Here is a 23,270-nt window from a genome sequence, read left to right on the forward strand (position 1 = left end):
CATAATCAGGTAAGTTCATATATTTTCTCGTGTGCAATGTGTTTCTTAACCATCCTTTCATGAACTGGGGGCACTACTGTGTATCCAATGACGTTTAAAACACTATGTACTGCTCATTATTGCGCTGTAATGTGTCTTGCATATTTATCTGTACAGAGATTTTTAATTAAGAGGAAACACATTGCTTGTCATAAATTTCATCTGTGATTGTGTCAATATATATTTTTGTTTGCATTGTAAATGGTGTATTAAGCTGCTCCTGGGACTCACACTCTCAGTATCTGATATGCTGTACCAATTTTTATTTGTGAATGAGTTTTTGTCTGGGCACTACTAATGATTTGGGGGCACTACTATGGCATAATGTTATTTGGGGACACTATTGTGGCATAATATGACCTTGGGGCACTACGATGTGGCATAATATGAACTGGGCACACTACGGTGTGGCATAATATGAACTTCTGCCAAAGGCAAGTCTTTCATTGTTGAATATGATGGGAGCCCAAAGAAGTTGCTGTATCGTGGCCCAAAATTCCTCTTGTCGGCCCTGCCTGTGAGTCAAGGGGGTAGACGTCTCCAGGTAAATAATCTAAATGTTTCCCATCTGTTTTCCATCAAACTGATGGATCACAACCAATTATCTCTCACCCACCTCCAATATCGCCCTTAATTTATATACTGTGTTATTTAAAATGAATAGAAAAGACGCATATCCAGTTACTAAAAAAAAGTTAGTAAAAAAAATATTTTTCTCTGACATTTTGCTGTAGATGGAAATACTTTTAATGCAGCCGTGTGGGTTCAAATGATCATTCAATAGTTATGTTTAGATATATGTTAGAGTTTTATTTCATGTGGAATGATTCATGAAAATTCTGCCATTACTATTTAATTGAGGGAAAAGGGTACCTGTTACCTATATGTGTGTAAGTATTCTGTTGTTGCTATCTTGTGGAAGATTTGAAAAAAGCAAAACATTGGTTTCCTACAGTGACGCCTGTATAATTGGTGGTATTGTTGTAGTATGGGGTGGTGTGGTGGCGGCAATGCTGTAGTGTGTTTGGGGCTTAGTATTGTTAATAAGTAGGAGAGGGTATTGCTGTAATGTGGGGTTGATGCTGGTTTCTGTAATGTGGGGGGTGATGCCGGTTGCTGTAATGTGGGGGGGTGATGCCGGTTGCTGTAATGTGGGGGGTGATGCTGGTTGCTGTAATGTGGGGGGTGATGCCGGTTGTTGTAATGTGGGGGGTGATGCCGGTTGTTGTAATGTGGTGGGTGATGCCGGTTGTTGTAATGTGGGGGGTGATGCCGGTTGCTGTAATGTGGGGGGGTGATGCTGGACGCTGCAATGTGGGGGGTGATGCCGGATGCTGTAATGTGGGGGGTGATGCTGGACGCTGCAATGTGGGGTGTGATGCCGGACGCTGCAATGTGGGGGGTGATGCCGGACGCTGCAATGTGGGGGGTGATGCCGGACGCTGCAATGTGGGGGGTGATGCCGGACGCTGAAATGTGGGGGGTGATGCCGGACGCTGAAATGTGGGGGGTGATGCCGGACGCTGCAATGTGGGGGGGTGATGTCGGTTGTTGTAATGTGGGGGGTGATGCCGGTTGTTGTAATGTGGGGGGTGATGCCGGTTGTTGTAATGTGGGGGGTGATGCCGGTTGTTGTTATGTGGGGGGTGATGCCGGTTGCTGTAATGTGGGGGGTGATGCCGGAAGCTGTAATGTGGGGGGTGATGCCGGACGCTGTAATGTGGGGGGTGATGCCGGACGCTGCAATGTGGGGGGTGATGCCGGACGCTGCAATGTGGGGGGTGATGCCGGACGCTGCAATGTGGGGGGTGATGCCGGACGCTGCAATGTGGGGGGTGATGCCGGACGCTGCAATGTGGGGGGTGATGCCAGATGCTGTAATGTGGGGGGTGATGCCGGACGCTGCAATGTGGGGGGTCATGCTGGTTGCTGTAATGTGGGGGTGATGCTGGTTGCTGTAATGTGGGGGTGATTGATGTAGTATGAGTGCGTGTGGGGGGGTTACTTACTGCTGTAATTTGGACACTAATAATGTATTGTCATGGTATTTATTGATGTAATATAGGTGCTAACAATGTAATGTTGAGGGTCATTAGGAGAAATAATTCTCCCCCACACACACACACTTATACTACATCATATTGTACAGCACCAGCAACACGCACTGCGCCAGCATCAGTGTGCAACAATATAGTGCATGGAGCCCACAACACGTGGGCCTGTGTGCTTTAAATGCCAGGGCTGATTTTTAGTCCCAGTCCGGCCCTGCTTAAAGCATAAGTAGAGCTTGAGGTGTTTAATAAATGCATTGCTGTTACATAACAACCTCTACAAACGCACAGGACTATTTATTTAAGTAGCGCTGTAGCAGTCCATTGTAGGTTTCAGAAACATGCTATAAGACCAAGTTAAGTATATATATATAATGGAAACAGGACCATAGAATAAGCATACAATAACTTCAGGAAAACAACTCAATTTGAAATTCTAAGGAAAGAAAAAGGATTAAACTTTTCAAAATATATTCATAGCTTTTACGTTGCTTATTTAAATTGCCTTTTTCCATGATGTCACTTCCCTCAGTTTATAAATGTGGTTCATTGAGGAGAGTAAGTAACTATACGTCGTCTGGGTGCATCCCACCTCACTAGGTTTATAAGCTGCGTCCTTTCATCAGTGAGGGAGAAAAGGTCTGTTAATTTAGTGTTTAAGTCAATCGCAACCTAAGGAGTCTATTCAATTCCCCATTTTCATTTATAATATACGCAATACAATTTTTGTTTCACTTCATTCAAATCCTCAAGATTTCAATTCATTGTATGTTTTACGGTTACTCACAAGGAATTGTTATCACATGAATCTTTTCATCATTATTGGAAAAAGACAACTCTAAACTATAATTAATGTATGTTGCATTTTAAAACACTTTTTATTTTAAAAACACTTATTAATAAACACATTTTAAAATAAATTTTAATTGAATAAAACACTCCTCAAACTTTGATCAACACTTTATTATGTGCTACAACAAACACCAACATAACATGTGTTATAATCAAACCACTGTTGTTGTACTGTTCTGTAATACCATATGCTGCTCTGTACTAACCACAGGGCAGGTTATATCAATTCAGGTCTCAGTTGTATTGTAATATAATTTGAGATGGGTTATTCGTATTCTGTCTAATATGACAGAACCAAGTTTTGGGTATCCGAGTGCCCAAACCTTCAGCTGACTACCTTCATCTTGTCTGCTTATCCGTTCATGAAGAAATCATCTGGTTTTTGTTTTGAAGGTGAACATTTTCATTGCCTTTAGTAGTACAGCCTGACGTACTAACAGACAGAGAAACAGCTAATCGAGGATAAGTTTGTGGACTTTTAACAGTAGATAAAGCTTTTTATCCTGTTTTACTTCTTTTGTAATCTCTAGGTGATTTGCAAACATTCTGTAGGATTTGTCATATGTGCACAACTTTCTGTGCACAAAGTCCTACTTTTTTGTCATTACATAAGTTCTTCAAAGATTGGATCTTTGCTCTCTGTTCTTTTAATTTCATGCTTGCCAATTCTCCCGGAATGTCCGGGAGACTCCCGAAATTCGGGTCAGTCTCACGGACTCCCGAGAGAGCTGGCAAGTCTCCCACATCCTGCACCTGGCACCCCAAAATGACGCGAATCGCTGTGAATCACGGCATTTTGGCCCCGCCACCCGCGACAAACCGTCTTTTCCGTCACGGGGGCGGGGCCAAAATGACGCGATTGATCGCGCCCCGCCCTCCAGGCACGCCCCTCTCCCGGTCAAAGCAAGGGGAAAGTAGGTAAGTATGTTTTATTTAATGACAAGAATGTTGAACATCTCTGTAATTTCTTCATTAACTGTTCTTTGGACATGAAATTGTCATCAGAAACACATATTTCCTCAAAACGTAAGTACAGGGATATTTTATAGATACTATTTTCACAGCTCACAAAATTCTTTGCACTTGGGTCCTTTTCTTTGTTACGAGACACCATTTTTGACAGAGAAGTTTTGTTTCTGATGACTAGTTTGATACCGATCAGCTGGTATTAAAGCTTCCTGTTCACTTTTTAAGAGTCCCTCATAGATTTCTATGTAATCACCATACATGAAGACATTGGATTCTGTAGAGCGACAGTGCTGCTTTGGTGGGATGTAGTTTTGAGGAACAGTGACTTGGTTCTGATACATTTTTAATGTCACTAGAATATCAGAAATTAGATCTGTATCTGTAAGATGAAGAGCCTGTGCTTCTTTTTCTGAGCAATTGTTCTGGGAAGTCTCTTCCTGGAAGGTTTCAGCAATGTTGAATGAATTTATTTAAAGATAATTGTGACATCTTCGCCTTTCCCGATTCCCTTTGTGCCACTGTACAGCTTACAAATGTGTAATTTCCTGATGAAATGAACTTCGATGGGAGGATACTGTACCTGATGTTTTAACAGTATTTTTGGGCTACAAAAGTAGCATATACTGAAACAATAGGAAGACATTGTCTTGGTGTTTTCACAGGCTTAAAGTTGCTATCATATTATCATATTCATACACGTATATCAAGGAATTTGCAACCTGCTTATCAAAAGGGTCATTCCTTAATGGTGCCTTTTCTTTATACATGACAGTCAACATTTGGGATTGGATTCAAGGCTACTTTCATTGCAAAACTTGTGTTAATTTTCTTAACTTTCCCACACAGCACTTTAATAACAATCACTACGTTTGAAACCCTATGATGAGCAAAATTCAGTGCAACATCAATATGTCGGAACTAATAAACTCCCAATTCTGGATGGCCCAACATGTTTGTTACTATATTTCCCTCCAGATAAACCACAGTTAGAAATATCTGTTGCAGCTTGGTTTGGTACCACCAGGAAGCACAACTTTTCTTCTAGCTCTCTTCAATGTCTTCCAAGTTTTATAATATCTGTTCTCTTTTCCAAAATGTTTGCACCGTGGCTCCCAGGGGTGCCTCGGCGCTGTCACAGGGGTGCCGTGGCCAGGAGGAGAAAAATCCCCCCAAAAAACTTACGAATCCTGTGGCGCCCAGAACCCAGCATCCTCCTCGCTTTTCACTGAATGTCGGGCGAGTGACAAGCAGCAGGAGAGAGGATGCTGGGTCCTAGGCACCGCCAAATTGGTAAGACAGAAGAAAAGAGAAGAAATAGAAGAAAGAAGGTCAAGTATGGTAAGTAAAGAAACTGAGGGGAATGGTGATAGGATACAGCAATGGAGGGGCAAAAGAATGAAGTAGGGGGCAGACAGTGTGTGTGTGGATGAAGATGGGCAGACAGTGTGTGTGTGGATGAAGAGGGGCACATAGTGTGTGGATGAAGGGGCACAATGTAAAGGTGAAGGGGCACAGTGTGATGATTTTTGTACATGTTGTTTTATTTTGTTTGATCTTATTCTTCTTAGTATTAGCTGTAAATTATTCTTTGACAGAAATACAATTGAAAAAAATATATATAAATATTCTTTTCTGTCCTGACCTAAATACTTATTACGTTATTTTGACTCAAATACTTAAAAAACGGGACTACTTGGTAATTATTTTGGAGGGGTGCCTTGAAAAACTTATGGAGACTCTAAGGATGCCGCGAGCTGAAAAAGTTTGGGAACCACTGCAATAGCTGTGCAGAGATGCCTGGTACCTTGCGCAAACCACCCCCCAGTTCCACCTGGGTACATATAAACTACATAATACCAGGATTCACAGAAGTGTTAAAAGGATGCAATAATCAAATATGTGTTTAAGTATGCACCTTTCACCTACTCAGTGGACTTCATTTATGAAGTGCAATGGATGCACACAGTACAACATCTTTTGTTTTCCACAGTTGCGTCTAGATGGTCCACACAAGGCATTTCAAGGTGACTGACTACTCTCTGTTCTCAAGAATTGTGTTTACAATCTAAAAGTGCAGCTAGATTTGCTGCTTGGATTCACCTCAATTATGGCTAAAACTAGGTGTTTGTTTGAAGCATGTTTTAATATATTTGGTAAAGTGCTCCTTGAAAGGTGCTTCCCCATCAAATTGCTTCTGTTAGCTTTAAAATGTGTCCTATTAAAATTATAGGACAAAACCAGATCTCCACCAGCTCTAAGTTGTTGAAAAGTTCAAATTGTTTTGTGGAGTGACCTTGGTTGTGCACCCATGTGTAAAGCAAGAAACACCCCTAAAACGTGCCCTCTCCACCCTCTTATCTAATTTCAATAATCATGCTCCATAACATGAAATCTCGTGTTAGCACTGCTCCATAAAGTAGGTGAACTGGTGTGTTTATTTCATACTCGGCAAGGAACCTCCTGGCTTTGCCCAACTCCTCCCTTTGGCTGCTGCAACCTTCTACACCTCAGCACATGCAGCTGTCTTGCTCTGGAATCATAGACACATCTGAAAAAGAAAGTGAGGTACACAGCTCCAAAAAGGGAATCTTGCTCTGCACCTCAGTCATTTTGCCCATCGTAAATGACTTCAACTGAAGATAACTATTATGCCGGCTGAACCAATATTTATAAAACGTCAGTTTATCTTACTAGGAGCCAGTATGACCTAGTAGTTAGGAGTGATATAATTGAGAATGCTGCCCATTGATTCACTGAGAACCAGGGTCATCACTGAGGTATTTATCCCATGGGTTCCTAGTGAATAGAGGCCTCCATTGTGTCTAGACAATGGGTACAACTGGTCAGTCACCCCAGAATGAGCAAGATGTCTGATAATAATCTAATGAAAATCAGCCTGATACACAGACAAGTAATTGTGTTTTTTTATATCTTTTATTATATCTCCCTGTGATTTTTTATGGTGTCTCAAAATCCTACAGGGTTTGGGTCAATATATTAAATATGGGGAGAAAATGTAGTGCCAAATTTTTCTAGACCTTCATAGGAAAATAAATGCATCAGTAACAGGATATGGGTTTTTACATGCGCACTCTTATGAGTAAAGTAACTAAAAAGCACATACAAAAACACTCATTGTCTGAGGCCTTACATGTATGATTCTGTAATTGTGGGAAAACCAAATTTATGTGACCGCCGCCTCACTACTTCACTGATCACCTGCTCTCCCTTCAGGACTTTGCCCGGGCTGCTCCCCTGCTGTGGAACGATCTTCCACGTCCCATCAGGTTAGCATCTACTCTCAAAGGTTTCAAGCGTGCCCTTAAGACTCATTTCTTTATTAAAGTCTATCAGTCCTCCTCCTAACTTCCTTGTCCTGGCTCTCTCCCCTAATTAGTACCACCCTATTTGTGTCTCCCCCTTCCATTTAGGATGTAGGATCTCATGAGCAGGGCCCTCTTTCCTTGTGTGCTCCTTCCACTGTTCCTTCACCGTATGTACCTCTTGGCCTTAAGCCGGTGGTAGTCATATTTCTGGTGGAAGTAATACCGACACTTACCCTGTCAACATAAAAATGCAGACAGTCTAAATGTCGGTATTTCAATTTGCTGTTGAAACATTGTGATTGCCGACAGTGAAAATGCAGACAGTCACAATGCCTACATTAAATCAGCAATGCTAGTGGATCCAGCGGCAGTAAACAGTCTTAAAAATAAATAAATATATAAATAACTTTCCTCCAACCATCCTAGTGCTGGTTGGAGAAAAATCGAGGGGACAAACAGCATTGGTTTCTCCTTCAACAAGCCCTATGCTTAGCCAGCCGGGGATGGTGGCACTATAGCAGGGGAACCCACAGCATAGGGTCCCCCCTCCCAAGGGGTACCCAGCCCCGTACTGGCAGGGCTCGTCCCACACCCTTGGGCACTATGTGTGGGGTAATAAACTAAAAATAAAAAAAAATAATGAAAAGCTATTTTATATTGGTGAACTACAGGTCCCAACAAGCCTGGGCTGCCATGAACAGTATGAGCATGCTGGAGCTTGAAGGAAAATCGGGGGGATACTATGCTATTTGTCCACCCAATTTTCCGCTGACCAGCTCTAGGGTTAATATGACTGGTAAGGGGAGGGCACGCTTTTTAAAAAAATATATTTATTTATTTATTTTTAAGACTCACTGGCATTGCTGATTTAATGTCGGCATTGTGACTGTCCGCAATCACAATGCCAGTAGTCTGTCAGTGTTTAAGAAAAATGAAATGCCAGCATTTAACCTGTTGGTATTTTCATATCGGCAGGATAAGTGTCGGTATTTCTTCCGTCGGGATTTCATACCCAACCCTTTTAAGCAGCAAGGAGTTCTCCATACCTATAATATATACGTATTTTATATGTTTGATATATTCTGTTTTGTTTGTCTTTGGGAAAGAGGCAACCTTAGTTGTCCATATGAACATGTGTTGTGAAATAACGATAAAACTGGGCACTTGTTATAGTTACATTTAGCACTGTGTTTCCACCATCTCTGTGCCACCTGGTTCCAACCTGTGTGGTCAGCACTCACTTCCACCCATGCTAATCTCACTGATCCCTCATGCCGCGTGTTTCTTTCCCCACTCCGCCACTTGTCTATGCCTGTTAATACTATACACCTGTGCAGGGGCTGCCTGGCAATATGGAATTCTGGCAACTTCCAGTTAGGCCGGTCTGGCACCTAAAACTTTATTTGCCGCATAGCTGTACTGTACTAGTGGGCCATGAGCAGCCCCTTGTGACCTCAGTCACCCCATCATTACATTGGGTAGGCAGGTCGTGGGCCACTGTCACCCCTACCAACTCACCCATGCAATCATGGGACCACAGATGTTACTTATACGGCTACGCATTACTATCGTTACAGTCCTGTCACAATGAATCGCTGCAGGGTGACAGGCACACCCAAGCATTGCTTAGTAAATGCATCATTGTTGGTTCCAAAAAAATGAGGCACAGCAGCTATTGGGGTAAAGAGCATATTTACGCCTATTAACTGGTTCACTGCAAGTTTTCACTAGTTCTCATCCCTTCTCTATTTGCTCATCATAAATACATACAATAAATACAGGGCTAGCAACTGAAAGTGCAAGGCCAGTACAAATGTGTAGTTGTATGGGGAAAAACCCTCCGCACTAGACACCATAAGTACTCTGCTACATCTAGTTCTATTCTATATGTTGTTTATCTTGTCTGTGTAGCTGGGTGCTCCCTCAATAGTTTGAATAAGATATATTAGGAAAGAAAAGTAATACTGTTTATGAGGGGCACTCCTGAGGTATCACTATTAGGAGCTTAAAATATGTACATATGTAACAAGCAGGGCCTCCTTCTACCTTCTTTCACCCCACCCCCATTTTCAAATTATTCTCTACCCAAAATTTGGCTTCTTGCCTGTTCTCTCCGGTCACCTCACGTTCTCTGCAGTCACCCACCATTCCCGATTCTATCTATTCCCTGCAGTAGTTTACTTACCCCTCTGCTTCTCTTCTCTGCTTCTTCTTGCTGGCTCCTGTGCATTGACAGCATCATGACATCATTAGTTACACCAGCGATACTGCGGGGAGCCGGGCAGATCTATGCCCCGTTGTGACTCTCTAGCCAGGAGCCAGGTACTTCTCTGTCAGGAAGATGCGTACCTTAGGGGGCTGGGATTGGAGAAAATGGCAACAGCCACTCCGCACCCCACATCTTGGGAGTGGAAGCGACGCACTGCCTACAAGGGTGCCCACTACCGCATACCTTAATTGAGGGCGGATGTCTCCACCACCCTCACATCTCAGGAGTAGCTGCTGTCTAGAAAGGGAGATCGCCATGTATCTTAATTCACTGTCGAGGCCCCTCCCATAATAAATCTGTTTGAGACCATGGCTGGTTGGGCCCCATACTGCAGTTGTGCCCCATACTACTTTACTCCCTGTATCCCACTGATGGCGGCCCTGATTGTTGGTCCAGTGGGAGGGGGGAGGAAACAGAAGTAAGTGGTGCCCTAAATCCAACTGCATATTTGCAATGATAGGCTACGACAGCAAGGAATCTAGAAGTAGTCTACCATAAAGTATTGGTCTTGTATCTTTTTACATTTATAGCTATCACAATTCCCTGAGTGCACAGTGCAGAGTTGATTAATTGCAACACCTAAGGAGCGTTAATAACATTCAGTGCCAGCCCTCATCTGTAAAAGCCATAGTGGTCCATAGAAGCAATTCACTCCCCTCCTTGTCAGCCCTGCCCTGACAAGTGTACAGTAAGTCTAAAATATAGTGGAGAGGGGATCCGCATATAAATAACAAATGTGGGCTGGTGTGGTTTGCGTGCCAGGGCTGCTTTTGAGTCCCAATCTTGCCCTACATCGGTGTCTCTTGGCACACATTCATGGGAGTGAATGGGGGATGTGGTTTAGTAGTGCTATCTTTCAGCACTTAAGATAACTAAATTCTCCCTGAAATGACAGGTGGGTGGAGCCAAGTGGCGCAGTTGTAGAATTAACAAGTATCTAAAACTATAATGGAAGGGAAGAAATCTGCATTGTTAGAGCGGTTGTAATATATTATGACTAGCACAATGTTTGAAATCCCCTAGGTAATACTCAGCAGGTACAGACCAGTTTCATAGGAATGAAACGTCCTAATGGATTTAAGCTTTTCTAGGGCTCCATGATGGATCCCAGATGGGGAAATGGGTCTGAGAGAGCTTTTATCTCAATTCCCTACAGTTGTTGCCATTATTATTATTATTATTGTTTATTTATATGGTGCCACAAGAGTACCACAGTGTCATATAGGAGGTCAAACAAAAGGGTACACATGAGAAGACAAGCAGGTGGCCTAACAGAACATGACATAATATAACGTAACAAAATATAACATTATGTAATATAATATGACACTGTATAACTTTCAATTTTACTTTGTGGGACTACATGGCTCAGCAGGGGGGGGGTGTGTTTGTGTGTGCATCATGTGTGTGTGTGTGATTTTATCAGGTGTACCTAAAAATAAAGATAAAAAAAAAATTCAGGTAGTTAATTAATAAATACAACAGTGCAGGTTTATAATGCATCATTGTGTCAGCAGATGATAATTTACTTTCTAGAGTCTTTAGCAATCTCTTGGGTAAAATAATATATTTATGCTGATATATTATGCCTATATAACCTTAATGTAGGTCATTCGGTGCAAAATGGTCACCATGTAAAATCTTAGTGCAATCTAGTATCCTCAAAATTCAGCATAAATAACTTCTTCAAAGCATATTACTATACAATCCAGTATATGTGTAGATAATTCAGAAATTGTGAAAAACGGTGACACCTAAGAATTGATAATTACATGTATGAAAGTAAATTCTTATGAAATATTACTACATTTCTAAATATTCCCGTCCTCAGAAAACTTGCAGACCGATAATATCTCAATAACTGATTGCTAGTAAATATAAATAATCAATATTGTATATCTCCTCACCCTCACACTAATTATGTTGATACTTTGTGGACAAATAAACTATTAACAACAATTTATAGATATTTGGATAACTCCCAGCATATAACTTTTTAATTCACTACACTTCACACATTTTTAATATTTCTCTGTATTCTATTATTATTCAGATTGTAACAAAATGGAATTTTAATTGATTTTTATGTAATATTGAATTTGTATTAAATATTTGAAATTATTATACTGTTTCTTTCACTACACAATTACACTTGTTCTCTTCCACCTATAATGCAGATTTGGGTAAGGTTTCTAATTATATTGAAGATGATTCATCAGATTCTGAATATTTTTAGTATGTTTGCATTTTAGACAAGAAGCTGTTTGAAAGTTGTAATGGAAATCTCTTGCTGCTGCTTCAAAGTAAACTACTCCTCAAGGGTTTGAACAAGATGCTGCTTAACATTAGGATGTTGCAAAAGAGACCTCTTCGAAAGCCTGGAGGATGTGGAGGAGAAGGCCAAAAAGCCACTAAATCAGCTGCTATAGGGCATACGTGCCAACTTTTAAATAGTGAAGTCCGGGAGATCCCAGACAGGGGGAGTGGCTGGAGGGCAGAATGGTGCGGGGTGCTGTCAATCGCGGGGGGAGGGGTCAAAATTATGCGATTCACCTCGAATCGTGTCATTTTGGATAGCAAATTGCAGGATGCAGGAGACTTGCCTGCTCTCCTGGGAGTCCTACCTGGATTTCGGGAGTCTCCCGGACATTCCGGGAGAGTTGGCAAGTATGCTATAGGGGCTTGTTCTGGATAAGGTTACTGAATAAATCATCATCATCAGTTATTCATATAGCGCCACTAATTCCGCAGCGCTATACTGGGGCATCCATGCCCCATTGGAGCTTACAGTCTAAATTCTCTAACATACTCACACACAGACAGAGAGAGGGATACTAAGGTCAATTTGATAGCAGTCAATTAACCTACTATTATGTTTTTGGAGTGTGGGAGGAAACCGGAGCAGCCGGAAGTAATCCACGCAAACATGGGGAGAACATACAAACTCCACATAGATAAGGCCATGGTTGGGAATCGAACTCATGACCCCAGTGTTGTGAGGCAGAAGTGCTAACCACTAAGCAACCATCCTGCCCTAAAATTGGTGTTAGTAAGTTTAGGGGTGCTTATCTAAACAAGAAAGATGATATTAATCCTTGTACATAGATCATGCACTTGGAAGATTAGGTAATTCTGTATCCGCAATGAATCATACTTAGTTATTTTTAAATCGAGCTAGGAAAGCTCTGACTGAGCACTTAGTGACTGCAAGAGAAGACGAAGGTGGGGCTGGGGGACAGACCTGTGTAGTTTGTGGTCTAATCAATGTACCATAAAGTAGAATGTGCCCAATTTTTCCACGATTGTCTTGTTTAGTTTAAAAGTAAGAAGATTTGCAATAATAATAGCAACTCACTACTTTTATGCCTAGGATTACATGTGTGAAAGATGGCAGGGTACCTCCTGGGGGTATATTTACTAAACTGTGGGTTTGGAAAAGTGGAGATGTTGCCTATAGCAACCAATCAGATTCTAGTTATCATTTATTTAGTACATTCTACAAAATAACAGCTAGAATCTGATTGGTTGCTATAGGTAACATCTCCACTTTTTCAAACTTGCAGTTTAGTAAATATACCCCCTGGAATTTCATTTGGAACGCCTGAGAAATAAGTATCATCCCAACAGTTGCTTTAGAACAGAAAAAAATGCTTTAATGTATTTGTAAGATGTAAGTGTAAGATGTGTTTGTAAGGGCTGTTTAGACCTTTGTTATTAAAAAAACCCGGAAACAAGCCGTTTTAAATCTGTGAAACACAACTCCTAAGGGGAGGGGAAATACAGGAAGAAAGGGGTAAGAAGTGAGGGTAAAGTGACTAATTCAATTACTACATTGGGTTTTTAAAATCCTAGTTTTCTCTAACAAAGGCTCTAGTCAAGAGGAGTTGAAAACAGTATAATGTAACAGACAAAATATCATCTAGAATTCACAAATTAACGATAATTGAAATGCCAGAATTCAGGGGGTCCATCCTGAATGGACGCAGATCCGTTGAGCTCCAGCTAGTCTGTTGCAAACTCTATATGCAACAGACCAGCCGGAGCTCAACAGCTCTTCATGCATAGGGGACACCCCTTCCCTGACACTCTAAAGTGAATCTTGAGCACCAGGAGACTGCCAATATTGAGCACTAGGAGACTGCCCGCATTGTATTGATAATAATATCGCCAGGAGGGAGCGAAGGGAGGGCTAGCTCTGTGAAGCAAATGGGCCTAACTAGGAGTTAATGCTGAGGCTTCAATTTAGAGAGGCCGCTATTCAGACCTGGCTCTGACAGAGACACATACACCTCTGGGACACCAGTCCATCCTGCACAAGAGCTGCACCCCAAGCCACATATAGCTGGCCTGCATGCAGATCCTACAGTGGGATACATCATACCCTAGACACCAGATGTGGCACCCCACCACTGAACTGGACCTAGAGCATTCGCAATAAAGTTTCAGCAAATGCCATTAACTCTCCACTGTTCAGCACTGAGTGAATATCAATGCTCTTAAACTGAACAAAGTCTGCCAAACCATTGTTATCCTCCAGGTATCTTACCCTGTAATGCTGTAAACCCATGTCAGGAAACTCCTTTAAAAACATCTGTGTTCCAGTGACAGTTCTTAGTTTCTACAAGGAAATTGAACTAATTTGTCTATAACTTTTTTTGCCTGTACCATCCAAGAATTGTGTTTCAAGGATGCTTGTCATCCTCAGCTTGTACAAGTCTAAGCAGTAAAACTATATTTTCTAATGTACAATCTACAGTTATGGACAATTATTTGTAAAACTCAACTGGCACCTTGTGGGAACTTAAAGCAACTACAAGTTTCCATGCGACGCCTGCTCAGAAATGTTCACTTATGGCCTGATTCATTTAGGAAAGTTAAATAAAAACTGAGTATTTAGTCTCCTGGACAAAACCATGTTACAATGCCAGGGGTGCAAATTAGTTTTCTATTTTGCACATAAGTTAAATACTGTCTGTTTTTTTCATGGTGTGCTACATGAAAAAACAGACAATATTTAACTTATGTGCAAAATAGAAAACTAATTTGCACCCCTTGCATTGTAACATGGTTTTGTCCAGGAGACTTCTTACTCAATTTTTTACTTAACTTTCAGGGGCCCACGCAGGATTGTCAGGGGGGGAACCTGACCCAAAAAAAACCAGCTCTGTTTCGGCAGCACTGTCCTCTACAGCAGCCGCGGTGCTGTCAAAGAAGCGTCCGCGGCGGTGCTGTATACAATACAGCACCGCCGCGGACACTTCTTTGACAGCGCCGCGGCTGCTGTATAGGACAGTGCCGCTATGGTGGGCACTAAGTTAGCGCAGGGGGGGGTTTCTGGAGACTCAGAAACTCCCCCTGCATGCGCCACTGACTTTCCTTAATGAATCATGCCCATTATGTTACTTTAGTGTGCCACGACTGACATCTTAGTCGACATGGAGTGTGAAGAGTACCTGAAGCCACTTGATCAAAGGCTGTTGCTAGAGTTCGGTGAAAATGTGGTTCTGCCATGTCAGTAGAGGAAATTGTAGAAATTGGGGAGAGAATGTGTTTCAGAGATAGAAAGCTATTGAAAATGAATAGAGCTAAGATTTCTGCAGGTATGAGGCTTGGCTGTGACAGCAGAACAGATAAAGTATTGACTAAGAGCTTGTAGCTGATAATGTGATGAGCTGAGAAGAACGTTTCTTTAAGGATATCAGAAACTGAACATAGTCTACAGAAAACAAGATCAAGGTAGTGGCCATCCTGAGTGTAGGTGTCAGTCCGCTGGGAGAGGCCGAGTGGGGAAGTTAAGAAAAGTAGTTTGGAGGCACAAGTAGAATGTGGACTATCAATGGGAATGTTGAAATTACCTACAATGATGTTGGGGATGTTAGAGGATAAGAAATGAGACAACCAGGAAGAGAAATGTTCAAGAAATTGTTAGTGTGGTCAAGGGGAGCTCACAGCAACACGCATAGAGAATGGGTTGACAATCCTAACAGCATGTACTTCAAAAGATGTAAACGTGAGTGATGGGACATTTGGTAGACCTGTGAATGTGCAATTTGGGGTGAAAAGTAGTCCAATACCACCTCTAATCCTGAGATTCCACTGAAGAAATCTGATGTATTAAAGTATCCTGAATTTGCATCTGTGTCTGACTTCAATTCCATAATTTACTTTGATGATTGGTTGCTGAAGACTCAATTGGATTTCAATGCCAGGTTATAACGTATCTGTAGTTTGTGAAGATCAGTTCATTTATTGTACGAAAAAAATTCCTCCAACTCTTAACTCTGAGTTGTTAGGAAAAATATATACTGAGTATATTCAAACTAAACTAAACTGATGAGTCACAAATCTTCTGAGACTAATGACTTCAGGGAATAAATGTATGATGGATCGGTTTCTGCAAGTCGCCGGAAATCGGTGACTTTGCAGGGGATTATTAAAGCAGCAATGACTTTTGAAGGCAAACTTGTCTTTAAAAGCCATGGCGGTTTTAAATTTCCCTTGCAAAGTCGCCGATTTCCGGCGACTTGCACAAACCGATCCATCATACATTTACCCCCAGTTATACAGTTTAGCCAATAGATGCATTTGACCAAAATTCACAATAGTGGTGGGTTTGTTAAATACAATTTTTAAAAATAAAAACAATTATGTAAATATCAAAATCATATATGAAACATTTCCTTGTGATGACATGCATTTGTTCTATCTTTCTTGTAACTGTGAATTTGCAATAAAATGTTGACTAAAATTCATGTATTATAAAACATGTAATAAAAAAAAACATTTTTAAAGCTTAATTTCTCACATTATACACACACACACACACACACACACACACACACACACACACACACACACACACACACACACACACACACTCTTACTCTGGTGAATTTCATGCCATGCACATCTTTTAAAAATATCTTTTAAAAACAAGTGGTAAAATATTTGCACTGTATTTGTGAATTTCACATCAATCAAAATATCTGTTGTTTTATACATTTTTTACAACTTATAAAAATGATGACCCTTATTTCCCACATGATGTACTGCTACAGGTACATATGATAGTGTCCTCATTTTCCCATGGTCCACCAACACTGGAGACTTAGAATCGAACATAAATAGCTAGATTGAGAAGTTCTCAAGAATGATATGTTTAGCACTGCCTGAGGTCCACATTAGTACCCTATGGAAATCGGATAAAAATCCAGATAAGTTGGAAACATTCAGATCCCCAAAATTGGAACAACAGAAGCTCTCCATTCTGGTTACAGGATTCTTAGTTCAGTTCAGTAGATATTACCTAATACAGATTTCGACAAGCAAAGTATACCGAATACTGTTTTTCGGTATTAAGAAACTACAGTGAAAAAAACTGAGAGAATATTTGCAAAGAGCATCCATCAAGCTGCTTCATCCACCAAATTTTTTATGTCAGATTCCTATGGGGTATAGCTTGGTGTCACAACATAGTTGACAACTTTTGCCCCAACCATGCCCCTCCCCGCTGAGCAATCCCGTGATTTACAACATCAACAGTGGTTGAGACCACGATGATGCAATTCTCAGCTTCACAGCGAATCTCCCTATGAAGCCCCTGCTCACTTCACTAAGGAAGTAGGCAGGATCTGGAAGGGTGGGCTGCAGGAAAGTAGTCAAGTATGTGATACAATGAGCTGGTATGTAGTGAAACAAAAATTATTCTATCTCAAAGAATGGTAACACTTCAACTCAGCCATCCACTTTTTTGCACTAATTTAATTTGCACTAATTTAAAGTTTAAAATTGGCAGTTTTTAATATACTATATGTGTTACAGAATCATTGGAGTCTAGGCACTTATTACTGTCATTCCTCAAATAGAGGTCATTTAACCAGACCTTTGTTCTTTACTCCTAAGAATCAAAAGAATAAATACTTTATTGGTTAGGTGCTGTCATGATTATGGCCATGGGGGTATATGCATGGTGTACCGGGTGTCCCCAGGCACAACCTAATGCACAAATAGCCAACCTGTGGCTCTTGAGCTGAACTCAGATTGGTGCTTTCCCTCCTTCCTCTGTGCATGCTCCAGTGGTAAAGGTAAGCAGGGGTGGTGGGAAGACCGATGGCATGCAGGGATGTTGATGGGCAAGTTGTGGGTATTTGGGGATATATGATGGGCATGTGGGGTGTACTAATGAGAATATGGAGAGGTACAGCGTCGGACTGGCCCAGCGGGGTCCCGGGAAAATCACCGGTAGGCCCCGCTGTTCGATGGCCCCGCCCCCTTTTGCTAGGGGGCGGGGTCAGAATTCAATCGATACGGAGGACATGTGTAAAGGGCTCTGACTTGTTTGAGGGCTTTCTGTTCCTCTACTATCCTGACAGCGACCCAAACTGCTACTATTCCTGGCGAAGTGCATTGAAACAGGTACACAGTAGTGATCTATTTTGACCCTAACAGGCATCCTTATCAGGCAACACAGTGCGTTCCACAGTGGAACGCATAGGAGAGCTATGAAATGAGAAGCCGTAACCCCGTTCGGATTGTCTGTTTTTCCTCCAGGAGGCCATTCTCCCTAGGCATCCCGCAGACTGAGTACATTTATGGCTTGATGACAGCAGGTCACGAAGATAAGAACTATATAATATGTGTGGAAGGTACAGAGCTTGTCAAAAACTTGTGATAGATTTAGCTCTCCTGCAAGTCAGAGTGTTTAACTTCTCTCATTTTCTTAAGTCTTGTCCTCCCTTATGTATGCTGAATGATTAAAGTCTCACTGCATTTAACCACAGTACATTTTATCTGTTCAATACACAAAGTCATATGTGGCACTTTTTGAGAGTAAAAGAGAAAACGCCATATAGAAACAGAAATTAATGAAATTTAAATGTATGGATTCCTGTAGAATTATAGATATAATACTTGTTTATCATGTTTATTATTATTACAAGACTTTACTGCTTATTTTTTTTTCTTTCTGTTCATTTGTTGTAAATATTATTTTCCATATCCCTTTCACACAAACTGAGATAAGATCCCTCTCCTCTGGTGTGTTTCCTAATTGTGGCCATACATGTAGAAATTCCATAGATAACCCAGGGAGAACCAGGCACATTCTAGTTTTAACGGATTCTCTACCAGCATTGAAAAACTGTTTATATGTTGTAGAATGTTAACAGAAAAAATGATAAATAATCATGATCACATTTTTAAAAGAAAAGTAATGAATGAACTGGAATGTAAATAACAATTTGGCATACATAAGCAGGGATAATATGAATTAGTTAATACAGTGCACTCTCTTTACATTACTCCCCTACGCCAACCACATTAACCACTAGTTAAAGTCTCTGTAAAAAAGTATATCTAAATTTATTCGTTTCATTATATGTTCACCACTTAATAACACTGATCTCAGCATAATACCAGTTTTAAGCTGGTATTTTAATAAGTGGAGAAATAATTATATCTAGAGATTTCTTTGGAAGGGGGTTTAATCTGACCACTATCTAAGAAGTTGTGCTCCAGCCCTCTGTTCACATATTTGTTTTGTTCACTTACCAAATACTAGTGTTTGGGTAATTTGTATACATTGCATTCTCATATGCTACAATATGGCACTAGCCATGTCCTCGGTGGGCTGACCATGCCCCCTCAAGTCATACATACAGGTGGGTGGCCACGCCCCCTCTGGTGGGCCCCTACCATGATATCCCCCGGTGGGCCCTTCATGCCCCAGTCCGACACTGGAGAGGTATGAGGTCATGTGAGAGATTTGATGGCATGTGGAGAGGTCTTATGGTGTGGGGAAGCTTAGGAGATAAGAAAATAATATATAAATGAAGTCAGGATTACTTCCAATTATATAACTACCCCTCACTGTGTGTAAGTAAACAAGTGGTTAATAGATGCTGAATCTAGCAGGCATGGGTCCTGTCACATAGAGGTATGTTATATGCAGAGAGAGGCCTATGACCCAGCTACAAGTTAAGATCAACATCTGTGATTGGATCACTGTTAAATAAAGTAAAAATGTATTTAAAGGAAATAAGGCAGGGTGCTTATTTATATAATTGCACATGCACTTATTTTTGATATTATGTATATTTTGATATAAGAAATCCTTATTTCTGAGACCAAGGAAGAAACTCATTTGTTTTAACCTTTCTAGAGGGAATACATGATTTCTTAGGTATATATCTGATACAATAAGCCTTTGTGGATGGAAGTCTTTTGTGTTGTGATGTGGGGAAGTGGCTTGTTTGGGGTTTTGTACCTTTCTTTGGGAATGTGTATTCTGGACTATCTGAAGAGGGGCCCCATGCTAATTAGATCTTTTGATGTGTGAAGGTCCAACATTGAAGGCAGGAACTATTAATTAAGACTGGCTCCTAGATTCTCTGCATCTGAAAACCAAATGCAGGACATCACAGCATCTCTAGAATTTCATAGACAAGTATAAATGTTGGCTTTGCAATGCAGGTAAATCCATGTTTGTGTAAACACATGATATCCTGATTCTAAAAATAGCCTGTGCCCAAATCAGTATAAAAAGCACTATCTTGTTCACTGAAATGTTTTTCTTGTTTCATCTGACCTGATCACACTAGTACCTTCCACCGGTGTGAGAGCAAATAGACATCACTTGCTTCAAAGACCTGCTTGAAAACATCTTCAATATTGCTGTATTCCTGTGACCTGCAGATTAGACCCGAAATCTAATCCGTTCTCCGGCTGTTTCTGAGGTTGGACCCAGCTTTTCTGGTACCACCGCTCTGCCTGCTACCCTGCAGCTCTGGTCAGTGTGATAGGCAAGGGGGGATCCATCCACAGCACCCCTGATCCATAGTAAGAGGTCAGAAGTACCAGCCCAGGTACGCCAGTAACGGGGTACACTCGCAGCGTCAGTTCCCCAGAAGAAACTCTGTACTGGATGCTGGTAAGGAGTCCAGTGGTGGCAGCATTTGTAAGCCCCTCCTACTGTGGCAAGAGGGCGCATTTGGGATAACAAAAGGGAACGGTGGCAAAGTAAGCCCATCCTGTCACAACAGGGCCGGACTGGCCATCTGGCAAATGCCATAAGGGCCGAAGGCTAGATGGGCTGGTCCGCATGCCCACCCGTGTAGCATCACCTCCATCCTGCACGCTGCTCGGCGGACGGAGACTCAGTGACGTGTCGCCTATGCAAGTAATCGCATGGGATGGCACCTGTTACTTGCATAGGCGACACGTCACTGAGTCTCCAGGTGCCGTCCCATGTGATTACTTGCATATAGGTATAGGATGATCTGCAGATAGATGTGCTGGGAACTTCAGAGAACAGGTAGCAATTATCTGCAGAGCGTTACCACAGGATACTGGAGTAAACAGTGGCTGAGATGATCTGCAGATAAACGTGCTGGAAACTCAGAGAACAGGAGCCAGGGAACAGGCACAGCAACACAGGTAAATTTAACAGGCTTATATAGGCCAGAAGCAGGTGTTTAAGCTTCCAGCAATAACGAGGCAGGTAAGAGCAGTCTAAGTACCACAGTGGCCCCTTTGGTGGACAGTGGTACTACAGGATACAAATATATAAAAAGGTCCAACAAAGTACCTGCAAACAGGAGCTGCAGGATGCAAGTCGTGACAGACAGTGAGTTCAGTGCACTCCAATGGCCTCCACATGATCTCAATCCAATAGAGCACCTTAGTGATGTGGCGGAACAGAAGATTTGCAGCATGCATGTGTAGCTGACAAATCTGCAGCAAATGCATGATGTTACAATGTAAACATGGACCAGATTTTCCAAGGACTGTTTCCAGCATTTCGTACCAACCTTCAATGATTTTTCTCTTTCCCCCACGTCCAGGGAGGTTCTTCAAAGTTCCATGAGTAGCAAACTTTAACCCTGCACACATCCCTTCAACTGGGAAGCCAAAGGCTTTGGAAATGGCCTTGTAACCTTTAGAGGTCTTGTATTTGGTGATAATAGTACTCCTGATGCTCTCAGATAGCTCTCTTGTCTTTACCATTGTGACAAAGTAACAGGGGATAAAAAGTGGCCTTTTTAAACATCATTCTATCATTCATTGGTTAAGTCAAATTATGTGAGCGCTAACAGGTGACTCTGATTTATCGCACAAGTCTAATCTGGTTCTTTTTTAAAAAAAATAGGTTTCAATTGCTCAAAAGGGTGCCAATAATTGTGTCCTGGTAATCTTTCAATTTTATAGGTTTTCCTACTGTTGCTGTTTAAAATTGTTATAATTTTATCCTCAGCTATTCTGTGCCAAACATGAGTGTCTATAGACCAAAGTTGTTTCACTACATTCCTTTTTTTCAAGAGATATTGTACATGAAGTACTTACAATTCAGGGATGCCAATAATGTTTACCACAACTGTGTATATAATATACAGGGTAATTCAAAAGTCGCAGTACACCCTTTTATTTCAAAAACTCTACAGGAATTGGGTCGATTGGCCGATTTCAAGATGGCGCCCATGTTTGGTACATACCGTAAAAGATAGACCACGTCACCCATACCTTACTAGAGTATTCAGGTTTCCCAATTTCCTGTAGAGTTTTTGAAATAAAAGGGTGTACTGCGACTTTTCAATCACCCTGTATATTTATTTGCACTCAGCAGTGGAATAGTGAAAATGTGGTCTTTAATCATACTTGCCTACTTTTTGGAGGGGAGGTTCAAGGTAAAAGTAACCACGCCAAGTGTGTCATTGAATAGTGCCATCAAGGCCCCATCCCATTCACTTCAGTAAAGTGAAACAAGATCTGGGAGCATGGCCTATTCTACTGGGAGTTCAGGAGGACTTTCTGAAATTCATTAGTCTCCCAGAAATTCCGGGAGAGTGGGCAACATTCCAATCCAATGTTTTGTCACCATCTAAACACAAAGTATCAGGACATGGGCCATAAAGGGCAGCCTAATGCTTAAAAGCGCTAGGTAAGCCCCAGGTGTGTGGCCAGACCACCCATGTGATGTCACGCTCCCTGTCCCAAATCCAGGCGCTCCAAACCTTCAAGGTGACTATTCTTAAAGTTCTTGTATTTCTAAGTAGGCAGTTTATTGTTTAAAATATACAAGAAAATATCCCCCATTCTTTTTCCTCTAATTACCCATTCATCGCTGCATGTATTAGTGCATAGCAGCAGTGAAAGGGAGATATCTTGTTCAGGATGGTGAGGCGGAGTCCTCAAAATGGGAATGTTCTGCCTAAATTGGGACAGTTGGGAGGTATGGAGGACATATATTACTATAGTGACTAGATCTGATCTCCACATTGCACCCTCCCTATCTAACTTAAATAATCAGGTCCAGCAAAATTAAATTCCACTTTTCAGCAAAATTTGCACTTAGTGCCCAATTCAAGTTTGCAGCATCCAGTGGATAAAGTCAGGAATCTTTTGTCCTGGCACCTCCAGTGCCCTGTCTGTAAGGACCTATGGTTCTTCCTCCTGTTACCCTCTTCAGGATTCCGACACTCAATCAAGCTGGCCTCTCATATCCTTGCAGCAGCCCATTATCTGGGAATGGGACGAGTCTTCCTGCATCTCCTCACTACAATGCTACATTTGGTTTATTGCTCAAATGGAAAAGAAAACCACTTACCATCTGCATGATAAAAAAAATTCCATCAGATCCATCCCCGTCGTCCCCACACTCTTCACTTACTATACACTAAGAAGCCCTTCTCCTACCGCACCTGAAATTTGTTATTGCCAATACTCTCTATATGTTACCTTTTACAAATATAAAACTTGGGATTATGTGCC

Source organism: Mixophyes fleayi, chromosome 6, assembly GCF_038048845.1.
Source record: "Mixophyes fleayi isolate aMixFle1 chromosome 6, aMixFle1.hap1, whole genome shotgun sequence".
Taxonomy (NCBI): domain Eukaryota; kingdom Metazoa; phylum Chordata; class Amphibia; order Anura; family Limnodynastidae; genus Mixophyes; species Mixophyes fleayi.